Below are 14,133 nucleotides of genomic sequence, written 5' to 3' on the forward strand. Positions count from 1 at the left end.
AAGCTTGTATGCATGCTTGATTTATGCTTTTCTATAATCAAAACGGAAGTTTGTTATAGACACTACGCCAGAAAAGGGCTTTAACAGCGCCCCTTTTATAGCGATTTAAAACGGAACCGCAGTTAAAAATGACACGGAGCGGTATTTTTTGACCTTACAGCGGTTGAATAACTTAACCGCTATATAAAATGAATCTATTAATAGCGGTTAGAATAATTAGCCGCTGTAAATAGGAAGAGCGTGCTTTTTTACAGCGATATGGAAGGAACCGCTGTAAGTAATAACTGTCCAATAATAAAAAATCTAGTGAGGGCTATTTTTTTATTGTGTCAAAATTGCAAGAAAAGAAAAATGGGGAGTTGGTTTCTTTCCACTCCTAGATCATCTTCCGCCTCCACTCCTTCACCAACATACAAACCGTCACACCGATCCAACCCTTCCACCTCAAAACCTTTAATCTTCGTAGCTTTGCTCCTCAACTGGTCCCCACTTTTTGTCACCCATCGGAGCTCCTCGTCGACGGCATCGATGCCGACAAATCGTACCCGTTGCAGAGGCTTAAGATCTCGAAGATGAGCTGTGCAGCCTAGGCGAGGTTGTGATTTTGCGGCAGCGACCACGAGATCATCCGTACCCTCTGCTTTCTCAACAATCTCTATCTCACAAGGTACGCTGTTATTCGCTCGCTTGTTCCCTCTGTCGTTTTCAGCGGAATGAGTTATTGAATCAGATCCGGAAAGAATTGTGTGTTTCTTCGTTGATCCTTCAGTTTAATTCTCTATGCTGATAAATTCCTAACCTGATTCTGGTTTTGTGTAGTTTAACTCCAACTTGCTTTGTGAAATTAACCACTTAAGTGTAATGATGGAACAATAAACTGAGAATTTTCTGCTTCCAAAAGAGATAACTCAACTGCAGCATTTAATAATTTCGATAATTGATGGGCATTTTTGCTAGTTTTTTGTTGTTGTTTAAATACACAGAATTTTGTCAATTTTAGTTGCTAAAAAGTGCATTGCGGTTGCAAAATGGTATCAACAAGTGTTTTGCTTGCCTTTGTTTGGACTTGGATTGAAGGAGAAGATTTGTACTAGCGGTGTTATGCCTGTAAGTTATAGCATTTTATGCAGAAGATGAATGACTCTTATATGCAACATAGACTTAAAAGAATTTACTTTTAAACTGCTATATGATATGTAGTTTTATCCTCTTCCTTTGTTGGCATGAAAGTAAGCAAATGTGTTCTTCCATTCAAGTTTTTCCTTATTAACTAATGAACACAATTAACAAGTGATTCGTCCAGTTTCAATTCCGTTCTCTACAGCTCCCTCCTCACAGTTAATGGTTTGGAGCTTGGGATTAATCTAAATTAAAATAACTTAGTAAACATCCTTCCTCTGCCTGGAAATTTTATCAAACATGATGCCTTCCTCACTCCACTTGTTAACCGATTGAAATCATGACTACATGGCAATCTTTTTCATTCATTCATCCAATTCAACAATATATTAATTGACTTTGAAGAGACATGTGGGGCTATATATCTTTGGGTTACTTTAAGCTGGTAAGTTTTCTTATGTACACTACAACTTTGCAGAGAATCATGTCTTTGTTGCTGTCAACCTTGGTAATAACCTTAATTTTATATGTTAATGAACCTTTGACATTCTTGTTTAATTTATTGATACTAGAACCAATACCTAGAGAGTAATATAATTGATATTTCTTACACTCTATTGAGGTATGAACCCATGAGTATGACCTCATGCAAACTACCCAAATGCCTCACTCTAACTCAATCCTAGAGTGTGGGTCTGTATCATTTAGTTTTTTTCACTTATAAAGTTCTATTGTTAAATGATTCATGCACCAATTACAATATGATATCATCATCCAAGGAGATTTTACTTCTACTGAGTTATTCTCTAATTCACTTGTTATTTCTATTTTGCATAAATTTGCTAGCTTCATGTCTACCAATATGGGGATGGTTTTTCTGATTGTCTTTTAGGACTGGCTTTTGTTTCATTTTCCTTGCATGGGGTGTCTACTAGGGTGAATCAATAGTGGGAAAGCATTTCATTCCTCACTTCTGCAGTGGTTGTTGTGTGTGGAGCAATTTACTTGGTCTGTCTTCTGGTTGGATATGATTCCTTCACTAAGATATGCTTCTTGCCTTCTGCTGTTGTGTCACGCTTTTAAGGGATATCCTTTTTCTTTCCAGCTTCATTACTATTGTTCAGTCAATGTAGATAATTGTCTGGGTAGGCTTATAGTGGACTAATTGCTGCCTGTTTGGAGTAGTGGGCTCTTGTAGTTGTTTTAATCAGCTGATCCTCAGGTTATTATTCGTAGATTTGGACATGTTTTAGCTGCATTCCTTTTTCCATTTTTAGCTGGCCTTTGATTTTCCAAATGTGAAATTTAAGTTATAAGTTTCCCATTACTTAGTGCATCTTCCTTTTTATTTTCCGTAGTTTTTCTATTTGTTATTTTCCCTGAATGATTTGAAAGAACAAGCCCATTCTAGTGAGTGCTATGAAAAATCCCTGCTTGTGAGTCTTCTTGAACTGCTATATCTGAGATGCATGTTTTCTATGAGATAAGAAAACTTGCATGTGATTGCTTTCTATATCCTCTTGATGTTATCATTGGACTTGATTTATATACATATCAAATCATATTTATAAATTGTACTTTTGATCTGTTTATAAACATGTCTATTTATTTACATAAGTTTTCTATAGAACAGAGATATCTGAGTTTACGGCATCCATTTAGTCGTCTTTATTCTTTGGCTTTTGTAGTGCCCCTTGTCAGACTAATAGTGTTGATTGTGGATATTATGTGATGAAGTTAATGAAAGATATCATTACTCACCATCAACTTGTGATCCAATGAGGGTAAGAAACTTTGATCTGCGTTTGCATTGGATTTTAAAAGCTCCAATTGTTACTTAACTCTATTTTTATTTTGTTTTGTAGTATTTCGAAGATTGTCAGTTCATTTCCCATAATGAAGAGCAATTGCGTGAAGTTAAAGATGAGTGGGCTGCTTATTATGTAGTTAACAAATATTTAGTAGTTAATATATTAGATGTTGATATCATGCACTTTAGAAATTGTTTCAGAATTATGAAGCTTTTGATATTTTATTTATATATATATATATATATTTATTGGTATTGATATGCTTATGGCTGAATAGGTGGGGGTAATTCAGGGGCTGAAAAAAGAACTGCAATAGTGGACTCAATTACAGCGTTTAAACGTCAGAAACCGCTGTAAAAGAGGATCCACGTACAGCGTTGCATAAAAAAACCGCTGTTGTAGGACTGTATTTACAGCGGTTAAACTGAAGAACCGCTGTAAATAAGTTATCTTTTACAGCGGTTCGAACCGCTGTGTAGTCTTTTATAGCGGCAAGATCTACAGCGGTTCGGAACCGCTGTAAAAGGCCTTTTTTAACCGCTGTTAAAGCCTTTTTCTGGTGTAGTGAGATTAGGGAACCGATTTGAGATTACCCGTTCTATGCTTGCTACTAGGAATAGACGAAGGGTCGGGGTTTGTTGGCCTGAACTTTGCAATCTTTATGCTTCAAACAAATGTTTAAGTACACAAGGAATTGGACTTATCTTTTGGTTTGAAAGAATTATCTATGCGAGGCATCGATAGGTAGCTGCTTAGGCTATAGCATCAAGGAGAGATTCATGAGTTCATGTGCTTAGAATGATGTGCTTGAATTGACTAGTTGAACAAGAAACCAAAGCATGTTATTTTCTTAATTGTCTTTTTATTTTCCTCTTTCCTTATTACTACTTCGACGTATCTTTGTTTCAAGAAAACAAACATTCAAAATCAAGGCTTAAGCTAAATTCAAGGACTTGTTCGTGAAATTTCTAGCAGTTGCAGGCGGTAGGGAATGGTGGGGTCGTGGGTGACATGGAATTTCCGAGGGCTTGGACTCATGGAGAAAAGAAAATATGTTTGGTTATCATTGGAGAGGGTGAGACCTGATGTGATATTACGGCAAGAGACTAAATTAAATGTTGAGCGTTGTGAATCGCTGCGTGGCTGGTGGCAGAATGCCATGGATTTGTGCTATGTCCCAGTGGTGCATGCTGCTGGAGGGATTTTGACGATGTGGATAAAGGCTGTGTACAGTTGTGAGTCCTTTGTCTTAGGCGAAGGTTTTCTATTAGTGAGCCTGCGTGTGGTGCAAACCCAGGAACTAGTGGTGATATGTAATGTATATGGTCCCCAGGATATAAGGGGGCGTGGGAGGATGTTAACAGAGATGGGTGTTGAGCTTGACGATGTAGTTACAAGGGTGGTGGTTGGTGGTGACTTTAATGCTATTTTGAATGATGGGTTATTAATTGTGACCCCCTGAAAGTTGGGGTGTTACAGTGCTATTGTGGTTGTGAAGTGAACACGTAGTAAGCGGAAAGAACAAATCAAAATACACAAACCCAATGTTCCACTAAACCATATCCTTCAGCCTTTAGTACCTTCTGCAACCTTCAGTTCAGAGTTCAGACAATAGGAAGTTCCCGATTAAATGAAAGATGAAATAGAAAATCAAAGCAAAAATAAAAATCCTTTTTCCACTCAGCAAACCCAAGATCTAGCTTGAACCCACACCTTAAAACCACCTTTGTCGCCGGTGACCTCAATCTCATCGCACCTTCCACCGGCAAACCCAAACCCCTTTACCTACTATCTCCTCTTGCTCCATTAATAGGAGAGCAAATACACCCTACCGCACCGCGCCGATGTCAGCCGCACACTGCAACATCCACCACTTGATCTCTCGCCTCCGTACCTGAACACTGTGAGGTACAACCCTCTCGCGATCTCCTTGGCGTCAGCCTCAGAGCCACCACGTCGTCGGAGTTCCATCACTAGAACATTGTGAGGTACAACCCTCTCGCGCCTCTGTACCATAACACTGTGAGGTACAACCCTCTCGCCTCTTCAAATACGCGATCCCTCTCTCTCTCTCTGACCTCATTCTCTCCTATTCCCACTTCTATGGGCGGCGACACTATGTTCTCAAGGTGGAGGGGATCTCACCTCTTAGTAAATTCTGGCATGATGTTGGGTATATATCATGACAGAAAGAATTTTTGAAGGAGAGAAGGATGAAGAATATGAAAACCCACAAATGATGAAGCAATGGAGGTTTTTTTTCTTCTTTCTCGATTTTATGTGATGAAGAGGGTTAGGGATTGCTTTTTTATAATGGTTTTCCTTTTTTATTAAACCTAATTCTTTTTTAACAATTATAATGTGGATTTACATGGCGCACAAGTGGGAATACACATCATTTAATGAATGCCTTATAAATGTATTATGTTAGTGTTTTAACAGAATGACCAAAACTGTTGATGGGACAAACATGAGGATGCAAATTGCTCGTTTTTTAAATAGTGGGACCAAAATTTCATAATCCTGATAAATTAGGGATGAAAAGTGGAATTAAGCCTTTTTAATTTTAATTAAAATAAAGGTATAATTTATGATTTGACGAAAATAAATTGTATGCATGTGTAAATAAAGTTTATACTGTCAATGCATAATCGTTTTTAATAAGCAAATGTTAGTTGTTAATTATGAGTAAATTAGTTCCTTCACCCTAGCGTTTGAACCCCGACATTTCTCCTTTCAACACCCTTCATTTCCTTAGTTTAATCAAGTGAGCTATGTAATGCCTCGATTTTCAAGGGTTACTTAGTGATCCAAAAGTAAATTAATCATGTTAATGAACTTTCGAAATCATAAACATGCTCTAACATATGCATACAGAATACCGAACATAATAAATACCCTTACATCAACGAATATAATCACAACATATACTCCAAAAGGAATATAAAATGAAAGCCTCCTATGCCCATCGAGCTCCCCGCAATCTCCACACGACTAATCTCTGAATAAGTAGCTCATCGTCACACCATTTCTCGACAAAGTCTCCTCTCCTGCATCTAACGGTCTCTTGCTCATCCTTTAGAGCGGCGTCGTTGAAAATTCATAAGAGAGAAAAGATGCAAGGGTCAAATTCTTATACCACAAGACCATAATTAGGACGTGCACACATACAAGCAAGTAGAAGCATGCATATTCACAGATATAAACACCTAGCAAGATTCTTAGCAAACGGCATACTAATACATCCCTAAGGAATTCTAGATGTAACTTAGGATAAGGAAAACACTCCAACAAGCAAGGCACAAGGCCCATAACCACACGTCGCACCTTATAGGGCATTCAATCGTCAAATACAAGTCACAAGACAACAACCAATGTTCTAACGTCCACGACATTCAAGGGAACCTACGTGTCTCTATATTGTTAGCGTATGCAATATGCTCGATGCTCAATGCACACCATGATCCGGATAAACGCCAAATCCATACAAGGCAGGCGGGACAAAGACCCTTCACCATGCAGTCATTAGTCAACACCTCGTAGTGCCCTTTTCCAAGCGACACCCTCAGTAAATTCAAGGATATGCTCCATTGTTAGTCATACAACGTAGTTATAGTCTTCTGTCGTTCGATGACGACTTCACCACACCTTGACATGAGTGGTCGGGATCACCAACTCATAGGTGTCACCAGCTATCCGTCGCCACGGTAGCCCAACCATCTTAGGTTCCACCTTCGATTCTCAATCGATCAACATCACCCATACATCGCATACTAATTGATAAATATCAAGCATACTTTATCAATCAACATGTGAACATAAGTAAAGCATATACTCATCATAGATATCCTAAGGGTTTATCATATAATGTTCAACGAGTAATCATGTTCTCAACAAGTATTCATGTTCTCAAACTTCAAGACATTTAGGCATGTTATCATTCATCATGTTCTCAACAAGTATTCATATTCTCAAACATCAAGGCATTTAGCATTTCATTATTCACATTCATGTTATTCTCATCATGATCATAATCTATTTATCATGTCAATCACGCATTCTTAACTCATAAATCTCACCAATATCATGCATATTATTCAAGGCAACAAGACAGCAAAAAAAAGGAGAATTAAAATTAAAAACTGTATTAAACGAGCAATATAAAAATCGTAAATTTTTCAAAGATTGAAGAAATTTAAGTTAGTTTTCAAATAAAATTTGTTTCACCCAATTTGGACTCATATCCAAGGAGTTATGCCCAAAACAGTACAGGCTGTCAGGGCTTACTCGGCCATATCAAGGTTCCTCTAAACATTCCAAACTTCATTCATTTCTTTTTGTCCAAGTATTAACCTTTTAGTTTCCTAACATGGTTATAAAGTTCATGTATCATATCAAGGTCATTTACATTAATCCTTCAAGGTCTTAACATGTTCATCATCATCACACAAGTCTCATGCATTTCCTAGCAAGCAATTTTGCACGCTAAAGTCCAAGACCCAAAGTGCCATTACCTCGAACGTTTTCTTTCCTAGCTTTAGCACTTTGTAAATAAATCAACAAGGAGTTATTCACCTTCACAATAATCACCCATTCAATCAATATTCTCATACATATACATATTATTGACCATACTTAGTAACTACACAAGGTTTCTGGCAACAACAAGGCTCTAGGTCGACGGTTGGTCTCAAGGTCTTAATTCTAAGAATGACAAGCTTCAAGATTAGAGAGTCTAAACTGAAGATAACATCTTGATTGAAAACACTTACCCAAAACCAAATCTTTAAAACTCTTAGTGGAGTAAAACTCTTTCTTTAAAGCCTCTTCAATTTTCCTTAAGTTCTTTTAGTGGAAATAAGTTTTCATAAAACTCTGATACCATCCCTTCTACTCTTTAAACCTTATTTCAAACTTAGGTTTTTCTTAACTTTAAACACACTTTAAGAGAGTTCATTAGCCCGACAACAACATTATCAAAGCTTAAACACCAAAACCCAAACTTTGTTAACTCTTCAAAATCAAGACTCTACCTTTTTGAAAGCTAAATACATGGTTTGAAAGCTCTTTTCATGGGCTACAACTTGTACAAAAACACTTTCATCAAAGCTCAAGTTCAAAATGTACTAACATCAAAATTTCAACCTTTTCCAAAACCATTTTCATTTCCATAAAGCCAAGATGAAGCTCAACAACATTAACAAAACCAACATAACCTTTTGAACAACTAAGAAGGGAAAGATTACTCCCTTTAGGAAAAAGAAACCATCACCATGAAGCTTACCTTGAATGCTAACTCTTTTGTGAAGAAATGGAAGACAAAAATGATTTCTTCATGGTGTTTAGAGATGATGCATATCAAGTTCAGTTTTTGGTAAGAAAAGATGAAGATGATGTTTACTCTCTCTCACTTCTCTCCTACTCTTCTCTCTATAACCCTCACCTTTCTTCCCTTATGATTCAGAAATCTGATGGAAAGCCCTTATGACAAGATGATGGACGGCTCCCAAGGTGAAAGGACGGGTTGTACTAGTGGTTTTTGGTCCGTTTTCCCATGCACACTACTTTTGGCAAAGTCATCATGATACTAGCCTTTTTAGCCTTGGTTCATGAACCTATCTTATTAGCCTTTCCCTCCAACACTCAAAATATGAGCATGAATCAGATATTAGCTGGCCAATTTCGTGATTGGCTCGTTTACGAGTCGAACTCGACTCGTTTTTGAGCCGAAAACACTATCGAGCGAGTTTCTTGACCCTATAACGATATTATAGTCAAAATTCTCGAAATTACTCGTAGATCATCGTAATCATAAGGAAAATATTTATTTCACACTCGAATAGTAATTCGATGACGAAAGGGCGCTCTAGGCGAAAAAGGGTCAGTTCGACCGTTTTCTGTAGTGCAGACGAATCCTCCGATGAACGAAGAATGGAATACTTGGAAAATAACTTCGATATTAATAATCAATGTATTATTTCCATTAGATTAACACCATCATGCAATGTCACACATAAAGATCACGTTAAGCAAGCATTAAAGCACCAAACTGAGAAATTAACCGAGTTTATTTCACTTATTCAAATCACGAGTGTTACAAGCTATCCCTACCCCCAATGCATAATCATTTAATCCTAATGGTGACCGTGGTGGTGACGTCGACAGTGGTGACGGTAGTGGCAGCAATGGTGGTTGTAGTGTTGGCAGAGGTGGTAGTGGAGGGTAGTGGTGGTGGCGGTTGATTAAATATATTCAAGTAGTTTATACATCACACTCTGATCATGCCTTATCTATCATTTATAGTGTGGATTAAATAATCCATCATTTTAATGTGGGTTAAGCATCATATTGGTCCCTGTCATTGTGTCGCCGTCTGATCTAGGTCCCTCCCCGGAAAAAATTATTGTAAAAGGTCCTCATGTTTGAAAATCATATGGAGCTAATCCTCGCTAGAGCTCTAATGGCAAGCTGACTGTGTTAAGTCAGCTGACGTGGAATAAAAAATAGAAAAATAAAAAAATTACAACTCAGATTTATTAAATAAAATTAACATATTCCTAATTATAACCCTAATCTAATCAACTAATTTATTTTACCCCCCAAACTTATCTCAATTCCCCCCAATTAACCTAAATCACCAATCATCCAAATTAGAGTTCATATCTGATTCCCCTTCTTTTTCCCCTCTCATTCTTCTTCCTCCCGTCGGTGTCAATTACAGCAAAATTACTTACGACAAAGAACAGAACGTTGTTAATTATTATCTGATTCACCATAAATTTGTTGCTTAAACGCAAAATGGAACGAAATGAACAACATATTATATCAAATCTCAACATAAATAAGAAAAGTTGCTTGGAACTTTGTTTCTTTCAAACAAGATAAATGAATCTACCACTCCAGCTATATATGTCAAAATTATACACCCACAAAAACCTGAATCGAGATCTCATCCAGTTCTATAGGTGCAAATAGAATTATGGAATATTACTTCAGGCTATGGTTCAATTAAAGACAAAAAAGAGTCTCCCTTCTCTCTCGCTTTTGAGCCTTTCCCCGTCCCCCACCAATGGGTGGAGGGATCTCACTGTAAGGCCCAAGTTTTTCAGTTTATACCAAGTGAATAAATTCTTATTCACCAGTAGGTTTGATGCATGGCGAAGGGAAACCTGAACAAGAGTTTAGTAAATGAAATAAATGTATGAAGGAGAAAGTTCAGGAAAAGTCTGAGGTTCGTATTGAAGTCGATAAAAGTTATAGCACGATCGTTTTACGCTTAAACCTAGGTCAGAAACCCTAGTATATAGCTAATTTTCACTTTTAGGCACGACGGAAGTTAATTCCAAAAATCTTCAGAGAAATGTTAGAACTTCTCTTTTTCCATATATCACAATCGTTTCGAGGCGAAACTCTAGGATCTACGAACGTCCGATTCCAATCATCGGAAGTTTGCCGAAACCGAATCCCTAGTATTTCAAAACCCTAGAATTTCTCGACGATGAAGACTTTTTCTATTCAGAGCTTCAAATGAATATTCTACACGCGTACACCCATTTCTCTTGATGATTTCAATCTTTCTTCAGAAGGAAGTTTTCCATTCCGACATCCGATGCAAAAAGCAACTTATCGGGTAAAATAGTTTTATACCGACTATGCTTTAGTTGCCAAAACTACAAAGAGACCTCATTTTAGTTTTGGAATTCTTTCGCCAAAACATATCTATTTATTCACGGAGAATGACGCCGGAAAAATCAGATTCGCGAAACTTTCATTTTCCCGCGAATTTCCAACCTTTATATATAGCAAAGAAAGGAAGAAAAACTCAAATTTTCCTCCATTTTCTCTCCTCAAACCCGCGGCCAAGAACAAGGAAGAAGGAAGAAGAATTTTGTTCATCGCTTGCTTGATCGTTGATCCGTTAGTTGCTACTTCAAGGCTTCAAGGTATAGTCGCTAATCCTTACCTCTGATCGCTTTTTCCATAGCTTTTCTGTAGACTTTTCTGAGCGGATAGTTTATGGGTTTTTGCAAAACTATCCTGATTATTTCATTTCTGATTCTAAACCTCTTCCTTATGCGCCCAAGATCACTTCTGCCGGGTTAGATTTTCCGTTATGTCGCCGGAATTCCGCCGGAATCAATTTGAGCCTAAAATACCCATTTTTGGAGTTTTTGGAGTAAAGCTTCAACCTTTAGGCTGAAAACTATCGCCTTAGCTTAGTGCTAGTAGGAATAGTTGTCATAAACGTCGTTGGTGACGTCCCTGTCGAATTTTATTTTTGGGATTTCAGTTTGAAAAATCCTAAGTTAAAAATCATGACCAAAATACCCCTGCGACAGTTTTTGATCCGATAATTTTTCCGAGTTCAGAATACCCTTAGTTACGGCTTATGAAAGCATAGGAACCAAGTTTGATTGAAGAAAAATCGAGTCTCCTAATTACCTAAAGTGGCCGAACCTATTAAAGGGGGAGGAGGAAATTTCCTTTTCCGAAAACTTGTCTTTTCGCGCTAGATTATCGTACCTTAGAGTATAGATTACTTCGAGTAACCTTAGTAAGTATCGATAGCTTAGTTTTCGATAGATTCTGATAGTATTTCTGTGGTTTTGCTCTAAAGGTGATTTTGAGGAATTCCCAGAGGAGCAAGCCTTGGATTGTGAACAAGTGTTAGGAGATCGTCCTGGAGAATCTACAGGTGAGGGCTTCTCACTGAATCTCTAGTTAATGCTTAGGGTCGATGTTTCGACATTGTTTACTGTTTATGCACTGGATTGTGTGTGATTGGAAAATGTTTTCTGAGGCTTCGGCTGACAATGTAGATGATTCATCTACTGAATGTTTTTGAGATTGTCTTACATGCTATGTGCTATGTGGGTAATCTAGGATGTGTGGTGCATGCTTTATATGCTAAGTGCTAAGTGTTTATGATGCGATTTATTGATATATGACATGTTGTTGATTGTGATGATTTAAATATGCTCTGTACTGGAATCTGAGATTCTGAATGGTGAGAATAGCGGGCAGGTCATGCCGATTTTATTTTGAGAGTTTTGAGAAAGTTTGATAGGACGAACGAGGTTCGGGCCTTAATTTTGTTTAGTGGATCGAGACATCCTCTGGAAGCGACTTGGGATTGGGAGATCCTGAAAATGTATAAGACTTGCGATAAGACAAAATGGAATCTATTTTATAAAGAAAATTCATAAGACCTTAAATAACCTCAAAATCTTTAAGTAATGATAACAACCTCGAAGGAAGGCATTGGAAGTCAAATCATAGTTTTGGAAAAACGAGGAGTGTCGTCGGATCCAAGTGTAGCGTTTGTTGTTGTACTGTTGGAGCAGCGTTTGTTGTCGTGCTGTTGGAGCAGCGTTTGTTTGTTGTGCTGTTGGAGCAGCGTTTGTTGTTGTGCTGTTGGAGCAGCTATGTGTTGTTTTGAAGTGTGTCTTTTGTCGCAGAATCGACTTTACCTTAGGGTAAGCTTTTAGAGACATTAATTTAGCTAGAACACGTGGCGACGTGTCGAGTGAGATCGGAGACGTTGATTGACTAATCATCTTGCATTCATGCAACATTAATGAGGTATTAACACAGGACGTACTCTGGACCTCGTCGGTTTCCAAAATGGTCATAAGACCCGGAATGCCGTGGTAGAGCGTTTGTAGACGTCTCTTGTAGCAGACCGAAATGGCAGACCTACGGGTTTACTGCTGATCTGGCTACCTTTGTGTGGTGTAAGAGGCACGCGGGCCGAAATGGTTCCACCGTGGCTGGTGTTAGGGCTGATCCGTTTGATGTCCATCCCTTTCCGGAATGCATGTGGTTAACTGGGTTAACCTGCATATCATTTCATGCAACATGCATACTGACTTAGTGATGAGTGTGTTTGATACTTGTTAATTCTATTTGAGGCATGTTAACTGTGATTTATCGTCGTTTATATTCATCATGAGATATGCAACCCTAGGATGTTATCCCTAGCTAAAAGCCTAAGTGGCTATCCTATTATCTGTATCTATCCTTGCTATTATTTACATAATTCCTTGGAGTTGACCCTCGCGTCTTCTGTGTGTGCTTTGGCGAACAAACGCCCTTTGTCAGATGTCTTTGGCGGACTAGTTCACGACGGTTCACCCTTCGGGGGAAACTAGAGTTGGGATGCTGGAACAGGAGCGCATCGCGATAGCGAGCGGAGGACGGAGGATGTACCTAGACTTAGTCGTTCTGGATTCATATTCGGACGACGATCACGCTAGCATGTAGGATTGAGTGTTAGTGTGAGCTCCTCGAGATGGGATTAGTGTAGGAGTAGAGTCTTAGCTCTGAACATCATTTGTTTCATTCGGGACAGGGTAGTTTCCCACCTATAGCTTTTTGTGTGGTTTCGTTACGGGAATCACAGAGAGTTGGTTGGACTTAGGAGGTCTTATTTTCAGGCCATTGGGTCAGCTGATTCTCAGTTTTGAGGGATGGTGTTGCGGGCACTTCACCCTTTTCATTTGGTTTGTATATATTGCCTACGGGCGTTGCACTTTTCTTTCCGTCACTGGAGGTTACTCGTGACGAGGTTGTTACTTACAGCGGGGGCTGTTTATATATTGTATATTAGTTCTATTGCTTTTCGCTTTTGGGTTTTATTTAATTCAGTCTTGTCTTAGTTATTATCGAAAAAAAAATATTTCACGTTTTTCCGCATTAAGTTTACTTTTGGTTACTAAAGTGACGCCACCGAAATCGGGGTGTTATATTGTGGTATCAGAGCATGGTTGAGTCTTTCGGGAGTTGTTGGGGAATAGGTCTTCTGTGCTAGGTTGTGTGACTCTGCAAAGAGTGAAAATTGATTGTCTGCAAGCGATTTTTCGCTTAAAAATTGATTGAAGTTATTGCTTAATCATATTGTATAGTTATGGAAATGCTATCTTATGATGAGTACTAACTGTTTGTCTAACTTAACAGAACATGGTGAACACTAACCAGTTAGCTGAGATGATGGCCACTATGGCCCAAGCTGTGACGGCGCAAGCAAACGATAATGCCATGAGGCGTGCTGCTGAAGAAGCACGTGAACAACATCAGCGCCAGAGAGAAGTAACTCTGGACCAGAATAAAGGCCTCAATGATTTCAGGAGGCAAAACCCACCCAAGTTCTCTGGTGGTACTGACCCAGACAAAGCGGATCTCTGGATCCAGGAGGTTGAAAAGA

At 38.4% G+C, this 14,133-nt stretch overlaps 1 long non-coding RNA gene across 1 annotated transcript; it reads left to right on the forward strand.

The window, feature by feature from the left end:
* The first annotated feature begins 332 nt into the window (after nt 1–332).
* On the forward strand, nt 333–3,162 carry LOC130737973 (uncharacterized). The gene is made up of 2 exons (XR_009019059.1): nt 333–2,903; nt 2,985–3,162. It is a non-coding gene; the product is annotated as an uncharacterized LOC130737973 (long non-coding RNA).
* Nucleotides 3,163–14,133: the final 10,971 nt, after the last annotated feature.

The sequence above is a fragment of the Lotus japonicus genome, chromosome 2 (assembly GCF_012489685.1).
Source record: "Lotus japonicus ecotype B-129 chromosome 2, LjGifu_v1.2".
Classification (NCBI taxonomy): Eukaryota; Viridiplantae; Streptophyta; class Magnoliopsida; order Fabales; family Fabaceae; genus Lotus; species Lotus japonicus.